Source organism: Engraulis encrasicolus, chromosome 7 (genome assembly GCF_034702125.1).
Source record: "Engraulis encrasicolus isolate BLACKSEA-1 chromosome 7, IST_EnEncr_1.0, whole genome shotgun sequence".
Classification (NCBI taxonomy): domain Eukaryota; kingdom Metazoa; phylum Chordata; class Actinopteri; order Clupeiformes; family Engraulidae; genus Engraulis; species Engraulis encrasicolus.
Window position 1 is genome coordinate 28,788,679 of NC_085863.1, and position 17,845 is coordinate 28,806,523.

The window sequence follows — 17,845 nt, forward strand, 5'->3', positions numbered from 1 at the left end:
GAAAGTAGTCAATGCGGGGTCTCTGCGGTTCCTCTCTCGCACACCCCTTCTTTCCCTGGTGTATCCTCAATCCCAAGTATGATGTTACTTTACTCCACCCGCAGACGCATCTCTGTAGTTTGTGACCTGTTGCTGCTGACGTAGCTGTATCGGGTGGCATGATAATCTCTTGTACTGCGCTGTGTCTCATAGTCGTTTTCGGTCCGGGGTCTGACACCATAGTTCCATCCGATGAGTCTTCTTGCGCCCTCACTCTCGCAGACTCTGAGGGTATTGTCTTCATTTGTCTTGACGTAGCAATGGCGGGTGCCCATGCGCCCTCACTCTCGCAGACTCTGAGGGTATTGTCTTCATTTGTCTTGACGTAGCAATGGCGGGTGCCCATGCTGCCCCTCCCTTTGCCTATCTCTCGAGGTGCAGGTGAATCTGAATTTGAAAACTTAATTTAGGAAGCTTCAATCAAAAATACGAATTGCAAAGCAAATCAGTTGAAACATGAAGCCTATTTTTCCGAGGCATATCTACAGCTGGCTGTCGGGTTTTTTTGCTACCTAAACGTGGCGCTGGCTGGCTGTCAGATGTATGATAACTAAAAGTTCTAAACTCAACATTGTATTAGAGAGGTTGATTGTGAGCATATTTTGTACCCTAATATGTAGACTGTGTGTAGGGCTCTAGCCGACACCCAGGCATCTTCAAAATCTTTCGTGTCTCTTATAGGCGCTCAAGCGCCTGTCGCGTGCCTTCTCCCTCCCCACCGGAGTTGTTGCGTAGCCGACCTACCTCACATCGCTCGTGCCCATTCTCGACGCCGGGTCTGATGAATTTGTATGACTGACTTAAGTCTTTATTGTACAAAACTTCAATCAAAATTATGAATTATAAAGAAATCAAATGATATTGAAATATGAAATTATAATTGCCATATTATTTTCCCCTCCCTTGGAAGGGCAATATCAGCCAATGTGGGCAAAAGGGCCGTTGCTCGGGCACCGTGGGCAACTATGCTGTGCACGTGCCTGGTTTCAAGCGCTGCCACTAAGGGGCGACACTTTCTTGGCGTAGTCAGGCAGGATTCCAGCAACAACACACAACCATGTCAAATCCTCAGAGTAGTGGAACTGATCAGGCAGGGGGAGGAAATGCTGTAGCCGAGGCTAGCCAAGGTGCAGCCCAATTGCTAGTGCCATGGTCATCTAGAGTAGCCTATTCTATCACTTCATATGATGACATTCTAGTATGGACAGATAGTAGACAGATTAAAAACCCAGCACTGAACACATTGGGGTGTATGAACGCACAATCTGATCCCTAATGTTGGTAGGCGTTGAAACACCAATTTAGGTGTCTTCTTGAGGACAGTACACAGCCGTGCGTCCATTTCAACAATGTGCCAGTGTTTTCAAATGATGTTTCTGAGTTCGGTGCCCAGTGGTGAATATTGAGTGACACATAAGGGGGGTGTCGCTTTTGCGCGGCCTAGATTTGGGTTGGAGGGCCTGTTGTTGGGTGGCTAGAGACATTTTAGGTTAGGCCTACTTCTTGTATCTCAGACCATTCTTCGCCTCCTCCAAAAGTGCCTAATTGGCCAGGAGCTTGTCATACATAGTCATGCACTCTGTAAGGTTGATGCAAACCTGGAGCTCTGCCTTCACAGTGTCTTGAAGATATTTCAGCGCCCCTTCGTACAACATCAGAAAGTCAGCCTTGCATCAGTTCCTCAGGTGTGGACTAAGCTCTTTCAGCGTGTTGTTTATCGCAAATCCAAAGTGGCTTTCCTGACGTCTTCTCTCCAGCTCGTTGTGTAAATCGGTCATCGTACACAGAGGTGATGCGAAATGACTTACCTTCAAGAGTCTGAATGCAATGCACTGAAGAGCACCATTGCATGGCTGATGAAAAAGAAGTAAAGCTCATGCAGTGACAGCTCTTCTCCAAAGCACTACCACAGTATCTTCAGACAGACATCCCCCCCAGGGTCCTGAAGTAACAGAAAGAGCCAGTGGTGAAGTTGAGGTCGGAGTGCCTGAAGTCTAGGGAGGAGAGGAGGACTTTATAGCTCCACGTGCAATCACTAAATAAGTAGGCTACCCCCATTAAGCCACAGCCATACCCGTGCACTGGCATGCATTGGCCTGAAGCGGGCACAGGAGGACGTCACAACAGATGGCAGTGAAGATAGCCAGCGTGTCATGACATGCAGCACAATGTTTCAGTGACCCATTTCCAGAATAGCGCAACATTCCTGCAGGTGCGCTGTCCTTGTGGCCAAGGTGCTGCAATGGCTGTACAATTTAAGGACATCAATTTCCACGTCCGCAGTCAACTTTTCCATTGCAAACTTGATGGTATCATGCAAAAGATGTGCAAGACAATTTGCAGAACAAATGTCTTCATTTGCGCTGTGAAGTTTGTGGAAAACACTTGTGTTTCCCGTAGTTAACGCTGGCATTATCTGCGTTACACCGCCGACACTTTCTTGAGGTCTAGACCAGCGGATTCCAGCTTGCTTATTAGTTGTGTGGTTATAGCAGCAGATGTCTCGTTGCTGTCACTATCAGGATGTGCTGAACTCCCTGTTCATAGTGGAAATAGCGAAGGACTATGGGGAAGCACTTGATAGCGCCCTTGTTGGAAGCATCTGTTGCCAGAGAAAAATGCAGGCCATTTTCAATTATATAGTTCACGTGAGTGCGTGTGGAATATGGGACCAACACATTTAAGCGTGGTCATCCCTATGTTCCCCGGGTCCTACGTTCCCCTCTACCGGGGAACATAGGACCCTTTTTCCAAAAAAGGGTTCTATGTTCCCCACTGCTTCAAAGTAGACTGCTGCCACATGGCAAAGTGCTGGTTGCTGTTGCAACTGTGGCAGGTTAGGTTTAGGGATAGTTTTGGTCAGGGCACAAATTGAAAACTCAAAAACATTGCATTACAACAGGTTAGTTATATATCGTTCCTCCTGACCGCCAGAGGCGGTGCTTACAGCACATGGATGTCAGCGCACGGGACGTGCAGGTCGAGTCTTAATAACAACAAATTCACTTGTGACCTGGGTGACGTCACCCTGTGACCCCGTGACCGGGGTCAAAAGTCCGGTGAACCCAGGAAGTGACCACTTTCACTTCTCGCATGCGAGTTGCAGGTTGAGTTGTTTGTTGGACTAAGCGCTGGCTATAGTCTCGTGCTTTGGCTTGGGGCTGTGTAGTTTCACCCCCCTTGAGACTGGGCTTTAGTTATTCATCGTTGTTCATCTACCTACGGATTTATTGAAAAAAAAAGATTGTATTTTGTCCTTTCGCTGGGTGTTCTCACTCGGCTGGGGCTGGCTGCCTAGCTCCGTAGCGGTGTTCTCTCGCCGCAGGACTGAGCGTGCATTTGGACTGGAGGTAAGGTTGCTTTCTTGCCGCGGTTTTGATTTGCTCTGAGATAATTTGTGGCACTCGGTGCCCTTTCTGTTGCTTGCTGCTTTCGGCTTGTAGCCATAGCCTGTTTGTAGCCTTGGTTCGCGGGCTGCCTTCTTATCCATACGTTTATGTTTGGGGGCCTCTTTACCATAATTACTTACCGGTAGTTCACGGAATCTCAGCGCTCTCGCTGGGTCCTCGCGCCTTTGTGCTCGCAGCTGGTGTATCTAGTTTCCAGATCTTTTTTTCTGCTGCTGTCTAGTGTTTGTGGCCCTTATATTGTTGTTTGTTTGGGGTGCGCTCACCCTTATGCATTGTTTACCGCCTTGTTTTTGCTACTGATGAACGTTATCGTTATCATTCTTTAGTTTGTACTGGGTTTTCTGCTTGCTTGAATATCTCCACTGCTGCATACACTGCCGGGCAAATCTTGAGCCGGATGATGGACAACGCGAGTGCCCATCTTGTCTGGGCCTCAGTCACCTGCAGGAGGGTTTAACCGACTTTGCCTGTGCTGATTGTATGTGCCTCAGCGTGGAAGCAAGGACTGCCAGGCTTGCGCTGGTGGCTGCACTGCAGGAGGCTCCCCGGCCCTCGGAGGGGCAGAGTGCCGTGCCTGTGCCCGGCGAGCGACATGGGGTGGCCCCTCGCCCCAAGTCTAAGTCGAAGTCTCCCCCGGCCCTTCTGGCGTCGAAGGTCCGCAAGATGTCGGCTGAGTTGGAGCAGGTGAAGGCCCTTTTGGCCGGCCTTCCGCCTCCGACGGGTACTGGTACCCCCGCACCTCCCCCGGCTGGCCAGCTGCCCGGGCACACGCCGCAGCCTCCAGCGGATGGGGGTGCCGTTATGCTTCCCCCGGATGATCGGCAGCGCGCACGCTCGCCGCCACCTCCCCGTCTATCTACAGCTGCTGGCTCCCGCGGCCTGGACGAGGTGTCCCTCATCGCCTCGGAGAGTTTGGATTTTATTAGGTCTGTGGCCCATGACTCTGTCTCTCAGACTGGCTCCCGGACGGTCAGCCCGGCTGGGTCCGTGACGGTGTCCGAGCACGGGTGCTCCACCGTTCAGCCCGCCTTGAGGGCCGCACTGACCCGCCTGGGGTTGGACTCGCCCCCGGCGGACCAGCCTCCGCATAGTGCCTTCTTTCGAAGCTCCACACAGCCCTCTGTATTAGCCATGCCACCCTCGGCCCCCTACATCCAGGAGCTGCAGAGGTGCTGGACGGACCCCAGGCGTTTTGCTCACCTCCCCAGTGACTGCCGGGCTCTGGCAACCATGAGGGATGCGGCTGCTTACGGCCTCCAGCAGATGCCGGGCATTGAGCCGTCTGTGGCGGCGTTGGTTTTATCTCCCAACGAGTCTCTGCGCCCTGACGCTCGGTGCCCCCGCGCTCAGTGCAGAGTTACAGACGATCTTCTGGTCAGGGGCTATGACACGGCGGCGCGTGTGGGCAGGCTCAGCAAGTCAATGTCTCACTTCCTGCTGGCCCTCGCCCAGACCTTACAAGGAACGGATGCTGGATCGCAGGAGCGGTGCGAGGCTGCTCTACAGACATTCGCCTATTCCTCGCGGGAGCTGGGGAGACTTATGTCTCTTCTGACCCTCGCTCGCCGCCAGGTCTGGCTGTCGCAGTCGCCGCTGCCTGCCTCGTCGCCCCTCTGGAGACCGACGGGGGCGATCTGGATGACACTGACGTCGTCCCACCGGCGGTCGGCCACTTCTCCAGCGAGCAGCTCCGGCGCTGGAGAGAGCTGACTTCGGACCCCTGGGTGCTGGTGACCCTCGATGGGGGTTACCAGATCCAATTCCAACGCCGACCGCTGAAGTTCCAAGGGGTCAAGACCACCACCATGGCCTGCCCGGAGAAGGCTCTCGTCCTCCGTCAAGAAGTCCACAGCCTCCTGGAGAAGGGTGCCATCTCTCCAGTCGAGCGGAGCAAATGGCAAGGTGGGTTTTACTCCGAGTATTTTCTTGTGCCGAAGAAGGACGGCGGTATTCGTCCAATTCTAGATCTCAGGGCTTTGAACCGCCATTTGAAGACACTGCGGTTCCACATGTTACGCACTGTGGATGTGTTGACCAGCATACGGGCGGACGACTGGTTTACCACGATCGACCTGAAGGATGCGTATTTCCATGTCCCCATTGCGCCACGCCACCGGCGGTTCCTGAGGTTCGCCTTCGAGGGTCGGGCATACGAGTTTCGTGTGCTGCCCTTTGGCATTGCTCTGGCTCCCCGGGTTTTCACCCGGTGTGTCGCAGCGGCGTTGGCGCCTCTCCAGGCCCAGGGCCTGCGCATTCCTGCCTTACCTGGACGACTGGTTAATATGTTCCCGGTCAGAGATTCTGGCCCGCTCCAACGTAGCACATGTGCTCTCGCATGTCGCCGAGCTGGGGCTCAGGGTCAACCTGAAGAAGAGTTCGTTGGTTCCGCGCCAGGAGACTGTCTTTCTCGGTATCCACCTGGACTCGAGGTCGCTGAGGGCTACTCCCTCTCAGGCCAAGATTGTCGACATCGGCCGACTGCTCGGCAGTTTCAGGCATGGCAGGTCGCTCACCCTCAGCGCCTCCTCGGCATGCTGGCCGCTGCTTACTTTCTGGTACCGCTGGGGCTGCTGGAACTGCGCCCACTCCAGAGGTGGCTGAACGACCTCCGCCTCCACCCGACCTTGCACCGTCGCCGGCTGATCAAGGTCACTTACACCTGCGACAAGCTTCTCCGTCCTTGGAGACGGAAGGCTTACCTCCTGCAGGGTGTCCCGCTCTCTGCTGTCCCTTCTCGGCGAGAGGTCATCACCACAGACGCCTCCCTGGAAGGATGGGGTGCGGTCTGGCAGTGCCGGACGGCCAGAGGCTGCTGGGATCCTCTGCAGCGGCGGCAGCACATCAATGTTTCTCGGCCTGCAGCGTTTCCGCTCGGACCTGGCTGGCAGGCACGTCCTGGTGAGGTCCGACAACTGCACTGTGGTATACTACATCAACCACCAGGGTGGCACCAAGTCCCTCCGGTGCTTGAAGGTGGCCCGGCGTCTGCTGCGATGGGCCCATCGCCATCTCCTGAGCATCGGGGCTGCGTATTTACCAGGTGCCGTCAACAATGCAGCGGACCTGTTGTCTCGGCAGGGCCCCAGTCCCGGGGAGTGGCGGCTCAACACAGCGGTGGTTCTCGCCATCTGGGAACGGTTTGGCAGGGCAGAGGTGGATCTCTTTGCGTGCCAGGAGTCGACACACTGCCCCCTATGGTTCAGTGTTCATGGCCCCAGTCCTCTGGGCCAGGACGCACTGGCGCATGCGTGGCCGAGGCGGCTGCTTTACGCATTCCCCCCACTGCCACTGATGGTGCAGACTCTTCACAGAGTGATGGTGGACAGTCATTCGCTTCTGCTGGTGGCTCCTCGGTGGCCCGGGAGAGTCTGGTTTCCTCAGCTGCTGCAGCTGTTGGACGGGGACCCCTGGTGCCTGCCGGTAAGGCGGGACCTTCTATCACAGCTGGTGGGCCAGATCTGGCACCCGGATCCGGCACCCGGCCAGACCCCCTGCTAGGGCTTTGTGAGCCGGCGGTGGTCAATACCATTGCCAGCTCGAGGGCACCCTCCACCATTTCCTCTATGCCAATCGGTGGAGACTATTCTCTGAATGGTGCCTGGCCCAGGGCGTGGAGCCTACACGCTGTCCCATGCCTGTAATTCTGCAGTTTCTTCAGTCGCTGTTCGACAAGGGTCTTACTCCTTCCACCATCAAGGTGTACGCCGCTGCCATCTATGCGCATCATGCCAGGGTTGATGGGCGTACAGTGGGATCCCATCACTTGGTGGCTCGCTTCCTCAGGGGCGCTCTCCGCCTGAGGCCCCCCCGGCGGGCCCGGGTGCCCACGTGGGATCTGCCCTTGGTGCTGCAGGCTTTCTGCAATGCACCTTTTGAGCCCGTGCTGACTGCGGATGTCAGCTGGCTCTCCATGAAGACTGCATTCCTTCTGGCCATTACGTCTGCCAAGCGCGTTGGGGAATTGCACGCGCTGTCGGTTGGTGGGGACTGCCTGCAGTGGCACCCAGATGGAAGTGGGGTTACTCTGTGGTCTAATCCCTCCTTCCTGCCGAAGACCCTCTCTTCTGGCTTTGTGAATTAGCCTCTCAGCCTGTCTGTGTTCACAGCGGACCAGGGGGAAGGGTCAGAACTTTTATGCCCTGTTCGTGCCCTCAGGATGAATTTGTCCCGTACTGAGGACTTCCGTCTGTGTGATGCCCTCTTCCCTGTGCCACACAGGTCCGAGGAGGGGCTTGGCACTCTCGAAGCAGAGACTGTTCAAGTGGATAGTGGAGGCCATACTGCATGCCTACAGGCACGGTGGCTCCGCAGTTCCTCGGGATGTTCGGGCACACTCCACTCGTGGTATGGCGGCTTCCTGGGCTTCGTTGAGGGGCGTTCCCCTCTCTGACATTTGCAGCGCTGCCTCCTGGCCATCCAGCTGCACGTTCACTCGTTTTTACAGGATTAATGTTGTCCCACATAATCCTGTCCCGATGGCGGTGGTTCCGGGCCCGTCACAGCAACACAGTACGGGTAGGCACCCCTCGTGACTTTGTTGGTATTGGTCATCCATGTGCTGTAAGCACCGCCTCTGGCGGTCAGGAGGAACGATATAGAATGAAGGTTACGTATATAACCACGGTTCTATGAGTTCCGGATGACCGCCAGAGCTTGGCTGTCACTCGGGAGTCTATGCAAGAAGACTTGCCAAGAGGTCACTTCCTGGGTTCACCGGTCTTTTGACCCCGGTCACGGGGTCACGGGGTCACGGGGTGACGTCACCCAGGTCACAAGTGAATTTGTTGTTATTAAGACTCAACCTGAACGTCCCGTGCGCTGACATCCATGTGCTGTAAGCACCGCCTCTGGCGGTCATCCGGAACTCATAGAACCGTGGTTATATACATAACCTTTGATTTAGGGATGGTTTTGGGAAGGGCACAATTTGAAAACTCGGAAATATACAATGCGGGGAACTTGGGAGCCTTTTTTCAAAAAAGGGTTCTATGTTCCCCGCTGCTTCCAAGTAGACTGCTCCCGCATGGCAAAGCGCAGGTTGTTGTTGCACCTCTGACAGGTTAGGTTTAGGGATAGTTTTGGGCAGAGCACAAATGTACAACTCAGAAACGTTGCATTTCTGACAGGTTAGGTTTAGGGATGGTTTTGGGAAGGGCACAATTTGAAAACTTGGAAACATACAATGCAGGGAACATAGAAAGATGGGAACATAGGACCTGGGGAACATAGGTACGCTCCCCATTCAAGCATAGTGCTTGCCCTTTGGTTCTGCCCAACGTCAGGCCTTTGGCCACTGCCGAATCACTGTGTACATGTCTGTCATCTTTTGCTGAGCAGTCCGAGTGGTGGTGTTTGATCGCGTGAAACAATTTGGTCAGCTTAGCAACGGTGGTTTTGTCATCGGTTGGTGTAACTGGTTCAAATGAAGATGTTGACGATGACTGTCCAGCACTGTTGACATTTCTTCTGTTGCGTGTCTCTCTATCGCACCTTTACCACGGCTTCTGACATTTATGTCAATGCAACAGATGTTGCAAAAGACAAAGTGATCTCCCTTTAAGCTCCTGCTGACAAAGTGATGTTCTAAGCACCACGTGTTGCTAAATGATGTCTTCCGATTTGGAATTTTTCAGCTATTCTTTCATCAACTACAAGCATACATACATACAGACACAGAAACCAAGGTTTTCAGTAGGCCTATACTTTTGCACTGCAAGCTTGAGCTAAAATCAGTCGGTAGCATGTCATTTTTCCGACGTCTCTTTAGTCCGATGCGTCAATATTCCGAACATTTCCCATTGATCCTACAGCCCACTAACTCGAAATAATTAAATTAAACCCTTTGCTCCGACAGCTCAATGTTCCGACCAATGGCTGTTTGGGGTTGGTCATCATCCCAGGTCGTATGTCCTGCTTTTCCCGGTGCCAAGTAGACTTCAGCTGCATGCGCTGCGACGAGCACATAGATGCCGTCTGAGTCGGTCTTGCTGTGCCCTAACCAAAACCACCCCTAAACATAACCTGTCATTAATGCAATGTTGCCAAGTTTTACAATTGTGCCCTACCCAAAACCATTCCTAACCCTAACCTGTCAGTAGGCTATTGCAATGGTTCTGAGTTTTAAATTTGTGCCTTGACCAAAACTTTCCCTAAACCTAACCTGTCACAGACAGCTGCATGACTACTGCGCAGGCTTTAGAGATGACGGTGATCTAAAGCAGCTTTTGGTCAGAACATTGGACTGTCAGGACAAAGGGTTTCATTTAATTGGTAAAAAGTTATCTGAGACTAAGTGCTGTATGATCAATGGGAAATGTTCGGAACATTGACGCATCGGACCAATGGGGCGTCGGAAAAACGAGCAGACCCCGATCTGTCAATGGCGTGTGCGCATTTCGGAGGGACAGCAGTTTCCAGACAATCAGAGCCTGCAGAGGCTCCATCAGCAGTGTGCATATCGTGAATGGTTGTATGGCCTACAATAAATCCCTGTAGGGTTATTTATCTGTGAACATCGCAGAATAGAGAGTGTAAATAGGCCTAACAATGGGTGTGGATTTGTGACAACCGATGCAACAGACGTCAATGACGCAAATGCAATGTGTTACTTTGTGAAGTGCGTACGGCCGTAAAATGACAAATAACATGCAGATTTTCCTAGCAATATAGGCTACAGCAATACATTCTGCTATGCGAAGTCTGGAGTAAAGTCTGGAGTAAAATGCAGCCGCAGATCTCGGGCACACATGACTGATTGCCAGTATAGTTTAATCAGCCTGATCTCCAAAATTTCGGTGCTCCTGGACACGGATGTTAAGGACACGAAATCCGTGTCCAGGAGCACGGATTTTGCTAAATTTTGTGCTCCTGGACACGGAATTGTTTTCCGTGATGGATACATGGAAGTGCTTTCTATATTCCCACAGCACTGTGTTAACTCTATCATTAGAACATACATGCCAAATGCTAATCCTAAACAAAATAATGCTATAGCAATTTAATTTGTGCCCTGACCAAAACATTGCCTAACCTTAACCTGTCATTAAAGACATATTTTTGAGAAATACCTTTTCCAATTGGTTGATAGGCTATCAAATTCATATAATGAATGAAAGAATACTAGCTGTGCCCAGACCAAAACAATCCCTAACCCTAACCTGTCAGTAAGAAATGTTTTTGGAGAAAAAATATTTGAAATTAGAAAAATCAAGACTCTGGAAACATAGAGCTGTGGGAGTACAGAGAGAGCACTTCCGTGTGTCCATCACGGAAACCAATTCCGTGTACAGGAGCACCGAAATTTTGGAGATCATGTCGGTTTAATCTAGGTCTGTGGTCAATGACATGTTGATCGTATCTTGAGGCCCCAAGCACAAGGCGAGGGCGGGAGGCAAGACAAACAGAGGGACACACCAGGGAGTCAGGATTTGGCTGATTAGCTTCGCCGATTAGCTAGGCACTTCCTCGTCGCAATTCCACCACCACTTTGCTCTTGGTGGGTGTGCGAGTTTAGTGTTGGGCACACATACCTATACAGGTGTGTGGTTGGGCATCTCCATGCATCCAATGTCCGTCTTCCATATATCTTTCTGGTCAATTGTAAGTCAGTCATTAACGTGGCACGTAATTGCCTGAGTAAACTGGTGGTGGAAACGACTCCATCTTTGAAGCTGAAAAATTCGTTACATTTTGGCTGAATTCACTAGGCTAGCATTTCCCATTGAAATGACTGGAGGCGGGACTTATTCACTCTCTCCAGTTCTTATACTACCTCCATGGGACACACGGATGTTGTAAACGGGTTGTAAAAACGGACCAATGGCCACCCTAGGAGGAGTTGAAGTGGGGTGCAATGCAAACTTTTTAGGGTTGTGGGACGTGTCTACACAGACGTCAAAGTGAACGTTTGGCCAGCCAGGTCAAGGGTGCGTCACCGTGGAGGCAGTATGCTGACCCTTGCAACAAACCTCAATGGGGATAAGCAGAGAAAGTAGAATAGAGGAGAAGCTTCACTCCAATTCGTTTCCATTGTAGCCACAGTTCCACCTAGTTACCTGTAGGTACTCTTACAATTAATGGACGTGAGGAATATTCTTCCTCACTAAGGGGCAACATTAAATGTAGGTATAATTGGAGGTGTCGTGGGCTCAAATTGTGTAACTACGTGGTTGGATATGAGAAATATATTCCTCAAACAAGGGCTACCACTGATGTAAGGGGAAATACAGCAATGTAATTATAATTACATTATTAAGTATAACATTCTTATACAGTTCCAAATATGTAATGTGTTATTACTATATGTGAGGAATAAGAGTATAAGAAATGATGCACGAAGACTGTGTTAAACGTCGTCCTTCTTGAGTATGTCCACAAATGTTAGTGTGGGACGTCCTCTTAACCGGCACCCATGTGGTGGTTCCCATAGCACCAGTTTGCTGGCTGGCAGTTCTGGGTGCCTTTGGCAATGTCCTGCAAGTCTCATTCAGATCAGCGTGTCATCTATACCAGTCTTTCTCAACAGGGGTGCCTGGGCACCCTGGTTGATAAATAAAATTATGTGATATAATACATATTTGTCTAAATTGATAAGTTAATGCTAGTCAGTGGAATCTTTCATCTGCCATCCGCTTCCGCGTCTGCCGCCGCCGCGTCCGCCACCGCGTAAGGTCTTTCGTGTTAACGCGATAACTTTTGAACGGATGTTTGGATTTGTCCCAGATTTTTTGGGTGAATGCTCTAGGGCAGGTTCAGGAACTGATTCGAGTTTGGAGGTCAACACTTTCAAGATGGCTGAATTCAAGATGGCTGAATTTTTGTTTGGCCCATAACCTCTGACTGGGTGGATGGATTTCTCCCAGATTTGGTGTGTTAATGCTCTAGGGTAGGTTCATGAACTTATTCGAGTTTGGAGGCCAACACTTTCAAGATGGCTGAATTCAAGATGGCCAAAAAAATTTTTGGCTCATAACTTCTGACCAGTCAGATGGATTTGTCCCAGATTTGGTGTGTTAATGCTCTAGGGTAGGTTCATGAACTGATTTGAGTTTGGAGGTCAACAGTTTCAAAATGGCGGAATTTTTATTTGGCCCATAACTTCTGACTGGGTGGATTGATTTGTCCTGTACTACCTTATTTTAACAGTTCACCATTTCAGTGAATCTACCATATTAGGTACAGTGTAACAATATTTAATACCATGTAATACTAGTGTAATACCAGTGTAACAATGTGCAATACCAGGTACAGTGTAATAACCAGTGTACAATATTTAATACCATGTAATACTAGTGTAATACCAGTGTAACAATATGCAATACCATGTAATACCACTTACACAAAAATACATGATGTAGTACAAAATTGGTACATGGTGTTACACTGGTATTACATGGTATTAAATATTGTTACAATGGTTATTACACTGTACCTAATGTGGTATTCACTGTAATAGTGAACCATTAAAACAGTGTTACCATTTGCCCCATTTTTTGCTTCATTTTCACAATAGTCATTTGGTTTTAAGCCTATGCACGTCATTAATCTATGTATAGATATTAAATATATTTCTTTAATATTTTGTATTTATCATATACGTTTATGAAAAGGTGGACGGGAGTGGTAGGAATGATCGGGGACTGGAAGCGTTGCGTTTCGGGGATATACCTTAAGCAGTCGAAGGCGACTGCACAGGCAGTCTAGTTAATTACTGTTAATGTATTACTTTTTGCTGTTATGCAGTAATGTGTAGGGGTAATCCCACATTTATTGGACGTGAGGAATATTCTTCCTCACGCAAGGGCACCAAAATATGTAGGTTCTACTACATTTATGGGTACGGGGACTATTCTTCCTCACACACGGGCACCAAAATATGTAGGGTCAACTACAATTAATGGGTACGACGTTAAATGTAAGGGAAGTACAGTAATGTAATTATAATTACATTAATAAGTATACAATTCTTATACAGTTCCAAATATGTAATGTGTTATTACTATATGTGAGGAATAAGAGTATAAGAAATGATGCATGAAGAGTGTGTTAAACTCTTCACGCTGGGTATCAATAATGTGTAGGTGTGTACTTATGGAATCGTCAATTGTCTAATTAATGATTTCATAAAACACGGTTCATGACCGTCTCATAAAATCATGACCATTATTGACAAATAATCTGAAGGTTTTGTGTGAATTCTTTTCTGGTTGACTTCGTAGAAATTGTTCAAATAAGACAAACACAGTTCACCACAATGCACATTTATTGTAAAAGCATCATCCGGTCATAACACTGATACAGCCAATGTGACTTGCAGGGCATAAGAACTTAGGTAAAATATACAATATATACACGGGGTATGAGAGGATGTGCTATGCGTGTGTGTGTGTGTGTGTGTGTGTGTGTGTGTGTGTGTGTGTGTGTGTGTGTGTGTGTGTGTGTGTGTACGCTATGCGAGAGAGAGAAAGAGAGAGAGAGAGAGAAGGAGGAGGCGCGCGCTCGATGGAGTCGCGCACCTCTGTCACCGCGTGTGCCGAGCGGTGGGAGGAGAGAGAGAAAGTGAGAGATGTATGTTCTATGAACTATGGCTCAAATGATTCTGCGCAGCTCTTGCGCGCAGGACCGAAATATGAGTTACCAGGAGGGGCGTTAAGCTTTCGGCTGATGAAGCGGGAACTTATCTTCAAGATAGGAGTTCAGGCTGATCAGAGAATACAGTCCTTTGTTTAAAGGTTTTACAGTATGCGTGGGGGGAGGGAAAAGGAAGCGCTTGGCGCTCTTTTACGACAATAGCTTACGTCCTCGACTCGGTAACTCTATGGGTTAAAACACTGGTACGTGTATCTCTGTGAGTGGATAATTTACATGTGGGTGCATGTAGGACTATGGCATTAATGCAACTAATGTAAACTAAGAATAGCGTGTGGCTATCTGTGGTGATGAGAGGGGAGAAAGAGAGAAAGAAAAGAAAGAACAGATAGAACAAAATAACCCAAAATAAAATATATCACACTCTACAAGTGTGGATATTTAAACACAACTCCTCAAAGCTATGTAACAGTCCTAACTGCATACCTATGCCCAATTCAGTGCTTACTGCGTTATCCTTGGTAGGAAGAGAGAGAGAGAACCCTTTTGATCTCTCTCGAGGCGAGATCCTTTGTTCTCCGAGGCGCGCAGGTCCTGTCTGTGGGTCCAAGCGATACCACGCGCCGTTCCGGGGCACGAGGTTGCAATGTGTCCAAAAAGTCTTGCTTCGTTGAACGGGGAAAGGAAAGTGGTATTTCGTTGTGTAGTCCGATTGTCTTTGCGCCGTCTTGCGAAGGTCCAATGAGAAAGGGATGCACGCAGGTCCGCTCCACGCGTAATAACTATACCGGCTGTCCACTCTCTTGGGGGACAGACAATCAGGCTCAGCCGAATCTCCGTAGACTCTAGGCGAGGTCCTTGATGTCGATACTAGTAAAAGATTAACAATTGTCCGTACAAAAGTTATCCCATAGCGCGTGAGTTCCTCGTGGGTCCTGACTCACTGCTCTCCTAGCAGTGTTGGCAAAAGTCACTCGAAATATCGCAACCGAATGCAATACAAACGAAACCCGGTTGAAGGAAGAAATATATCGACCATAGTGTTAACCTGGCCAAGATAACTTACAGTTTCAATAATTTCTAAAATAGACGTCTCTCCAAGGAGACGTGTCCCGGCACGTCTCACATCTCGATGGAGGAAGTCGGAGTCGGGGTGATAGCGGTGATTCATACCTTGACCTGGGGTTTTATAGGTACAGGGGCGGGGCTGAGCCACGTATGTAATTCGAACCAGGTACAGTAGAAAAGAAAATGGTGTCTGTATTTTACAAAATGGCGGGCATTTGTAAAATGAGGGGAAATGAATTAAACTTTAGGGGTAATAATGCCTACAAATGTAAGGCATTACAGGGCAAAACTCTGTAATATTTACTTAGTTATAATGCTAAATAACTTAAGTTACAAATGCATTACAATGACCTGGATTTTAGTGGTACTGTATTCAGTGTGGTGGGTCAGAAAGAAACTATTCCTGAACCTGGTAGTTTTTAGTCTGCATGCTGCCAAAACACCTCATGGATTGGAGATGAAAAAGTTATGACTCATGAGCTTGATTTACACTGTAATAAATTGCCAGATCCATATTTAGGCCTACAGTTCTTTTGGTGAACGTAACGAAAGCAATGCAGAAGTAGTGTGATGCCTTACATTTTAAATATAGTAATATTGCAATGTAATGGATTATTTTGAAAAGACGGTAACATGTAATCAGTAATGCATTGCAGTTTTTAAGTAACTTGCCCAACACTGATCTTTGGTTTGAACTGCAGCAGATGGTCTTCAGTATGCTTACATGCCTAAATGCATTGAGTTTCTGCAATGTGATTGTTGGATTAGACATTTGCGTCAATGAGCAGTTGGACTAGTATTCCTAATAAAGTGGCTGGTGAGTGTACGTATATTATTGCACCAGGAAACTTTGGTAGCCTAGAGACTGCACACATCCCCCTGACCCTGTGAGACTGAGTTCCGATTGATCCTTAGGGACTGAGTAAACCCAGGTTTACCTCGCACTGCCCTCGACTAAGGAAACCACACAACACTGCGCACACGGACAAGGACTAAGGCCAGTGTTGTCTCTCAATGGAAGAACAAACTACAAGTGTCCTCAAGTGTCTGCCTAATGTGATATAGTTAAGAGACTCTCAATGTTTGAATGACTTCTGTTTAGTGCTATGCATTGGCAAAGACATGGAAAGAGAAAATACCTCGGTTGTGAGAGTGTCTGAATTCATCATAACAGGTTTTGATCATCTCTCACATCAGAAACTGCTTGGGTCTATTATTTTTATTACTTATGTATTGATATGTTTTTTTTGGAGCGTGAACATGATTGTAATTATTAGAAACAAAGCATTGCATTCACCAATGTACATATTTATTTTCAACTTGGCGATTGTAGATCTACTGTACACCACTAGCTCTAATGTAACCATGATTGTTGTGCTTCTTGGAGAAATGAAAACTATTTCCTTTAATTCATGCATCACTAGTATGTTCTCCTACCATCTCGGCGATGGAGTCATGATTCTGACAATCACCCTGATGTCTGTGGATCGTGTGCTTGCCATTAGGTTGCCTCTGAGGTACCACAGCATCCTCACAAACACACGGAGCTTTGTGCTTGTCGCTGGTATCTGGATTGTTTTCTTGTTATCACTGAGTACGACTATGGAAGCAGCATATAGTGTCCCATACTGTCAGCCCATCATAAGATACGTGTTCTGTGACTATGCTGCAATGATTCGAGCTGCGTGTGTAAACCCTGAACCCTATTTCTCCATGCCAACATTACTAGGTTGGTGGTTGTGGATGCTGTGGGGGCACTTTACCATCATCCTATTGACATATGCTGTGATTGTCTGGACTGTTCTGAGACTTCCAGAAAAGGGAAGCCGGAGGAAAATGTTTACTACTTGTATTTCACACATCATTGTGGTCTCGGCCTATTACACACCCAAAATAGTATCTGTACTTCTTACTAGATTTGGATTGAGACTAAATCTGACTGAGAGAAATGCTGTTCTCATTGTGGCTTCAACACTGCCTCCGTTAATCAACCCCATAACATACTGTCTGACCACAAAGGACCTGAGACAGCGCATGATAAGCTTGATGAAAAAATGAGTGGTTATGAAGTGATTCACTGAAAATTGTATTGTTTTTTTATGCACAGATGACTTTTCATTTACTCAGTTTATGAATGACTTATGTAAAATTGTCACATAGCCTAATTACCGCACACATACTAATGAAGTTATGAATGAGCGTCGCTGCTTGGAGATTTGTAAATATTGCACATCACAAATTGCTTACTTTATATTTATTATTTCACAATGTTACTATCACTATGTCAGAATCGTCAAAACAGGACATAACTGGAAATGCACAACACTACTTCTTTTTAATTTACGTTCTATGTATGTCTGCTGTTGCCCAGTCTTGCACTTTATATGTCTGTATGGGTATTGTATAGGTACTCTAGGTGTAATGTATGCTTACTGTCTATGTCTAATTGCCTATGTCCACCCCTAAAGTCTATGTCTATGTCTGCATGGGAAATAAGAAACGTAATTTCGAATTCTTTGTATGACCAGTGCATGTAAAGAAATTGACAAAAAAGCTGACTTGACTTGACATACAACCAGCAGTCAACAAATGCCAAATAATGCCCGGTCTATCTCCACTGTCTTATCAAAACTGTATAAAATGTATGTATTTTAGGATATGTATTGCCTCTTTTCCACTGCCAATTTTCTGGTAGTCCTACAGCTTGACACAGCGAGACTCCGCCGCTACTTTTTGCTTTA

The 17,845-nt window shown here is 48.1% G+C and overlaps 1 pseudogene; it reads left to right on the forward strand.

Annotated features, from left to right (window-relative positions):
* Positions 1-16,226: 16,226 nt before the first annotated feature.
* LOC134452087 (olfactory receptor 5V1-like) lies at positions 16,227-17,177 on the forward strand (annotated as a pseudogene).
* The last annotated feature ends 668 nt before the right edge of the window (positions 17,178-17,845 follow it).